Genomic DNA, 2043 nt, shown 5'->3' with positions numbered 1-2043 from the left:
AATAATTCTTTAATTATTTATCATACACATTGTCATCGTTTTGTGTCACTATTGTATATATGCATGTACACATACATATGCATAACCACAACTCCAGCTCCTTCTTTCTGAAGTAACAACTAAGACATTTCATCAAAGAGTTACAAATATATCTGACCAAAACGCATTTTTTCCTTTTGTCAGAAAATTGCTAAAATCACAGGGTTACTTATTCACCTTAAAAGGTTCCATATCAACTTATATCAATTTACAATCAGTCACATATTTGAAAACATGGCCAAGAAATATTATGCTTAGTGAAAAGCATACTGGGAATCTCCTTTAAGATCATACCATAGACCTTTGCTTCAGCATTCAGTGAGCATTTAAATTAGTAGATATTTTTAAATAATCATTAAAATTATTCAAGTAACATATGTGCATTGTCAAAGCGTTTACAAAATACAGCAAAACAAACCAAAAAAGATTAAATTTGCTTGCTATAAATGCTTTGGTTTATATCATTCTAGAATTTCATACATATATATTTCTTATAACAAAAAAAGGGATCACTGTTCATACTGTTTTGTAATCTGCTTTTTCAATTGTAATTGTAATTTAAATTGCAATTTCTTTCCATGCCGATATACTTCTACAAGTTACTTATTTTGAAGGCTGCATATAATTCCACCACATGGAAGAATCTTTATTTAATCCATGAGTTTGGTTTTTTGTTCCCTCACAGCAGGCATTTTAAAGCATTTTCATTATAATAAAATATAAATCTGGCCTAGGATTTGTTTTGCTTCTCTAAGGAACTTGTAAAGAGGGACTTGGGTGGGGCTAGTGGGCTCTTCAGACTGACACCTGGGACTAGGGGACTTTAGTGTTGTCATCCACTGAGTATACATAATATTTAAACCTCTGAGATAATTAAAATACAATGGCTCCAATTCTTTTAAAACTGAAGTCTCTTTTCACAATTTCTTATTTTCTTCATTCAGACCTGAATATTTTGGGGGAGATAGTAGGTTTTTCCGAAAAATTTCAAGGTGTAATTCCAAATTATTGTTGGTTTCCTCTCACTGCTCTAGAGGAGAACCCCAGACCAAAATAATAATAATAAAATGTTTCGACGCCACCGTTCCATCCCACTCATTTTTTGACTAATCGTGAAAGGTTTCCCTCGCCCTCTAGGATGAACTCCGGCCCCCTCTTGCGCATCTTTCAGAGAAAACCCGCCCACAACAATTCACCGGAATTTCGATTTTGTTTCAATCTACGAAAACCCTTTGAAGAAACCCACCCCATCTGCTCGTGTATTAGCCCAAAACATCTCCAAGAGGTAAACTAGTAAGGCTATAAAAGAGAAACTGGCCAATATAAGAATCAAACCACACTGGGATACATCTTTTACCCTTTTTAGTCCACCAAAAGTTGAAACTACCGCAAGAAAATATTGGGGAAACAAATCTCTTTTTACCACAGATTTTGACAGTTTTCCAGCTAAAGAATCACAGGAAGATGAAATTTAGTCGTTTTGCCCCACCGACCTCAAATTTCTTAAAATTAAAAAAAAAAAAAATCTCCTCAAGCCGGGAAGAGACAGAGAATCCCGCTCTAATCCGCTCTGAAGCCGTGCTCCCGCCTCCCAGGCGCCTCAGTGGCCTCGCGAAGATTTTAGAATCCTCCCAGGAGCCCCAGCGAGAAAGAGGCCCCGCCCCCTTACGAATAATAAGAACCTCAGGCTCCCATAATGCCTTCCTCCCTCATGAATAATTAACGATGATGAGGTTCTTGGCGCCCTAACCAGGCCAAAGCCACCTTTTGCTTCATGCTGGGGACCGGAAGGGGTGGAGCCATTAGAGTCTCGGGGAGGGGAGGGTGCAAAGGACGATCATCAACCCGGGGAGCCATACTTCTGCCTCAAACCACCAATTTTAAGCCAATCCCCACCCCAATAGGGTAAGTTACAAGAGCTTTCATTAACATTTCTGTTGGAAAAATTCTCCGAATATTCCTTTTTGAAACCTATCTGGGTACCTAGAATGGAAGGAGGATGGA

At 38.2% G+C, this 2043-nt stretch overlaps 1 protein-coding gene across 1 annotated transcript in view; it reads right to left on the bottom strand.

The window, feature by feature from the left end:
* Positions 1–2043, bottom strand: part of FBXO47 (F-box protein 47) — a 26616-nt gene that overhangs the window by 21585 nt on the left and 2988 nt on the right. The window lies entirely within an intron of this gene.

Source organism: Pteropus vampyrus, unplaced genomic scaffold, assembly GCF_000151845.1.
Source record: "Pteropus vampyrus isolate Shadow unplaced genomic scaffold, Pvam_2.0 Scaffold570, whole genome shotgun sequence".
Taxonomy (NCBI): Eukaryota; Metazoa; Chordata; class Mammalia; order Chiroptera; family Pteropodidae; genus Pteropus; species Pteropus vampyrus.
This window is presented reverse-complemented; position numbering and strand designations above follow the sequence as displayed.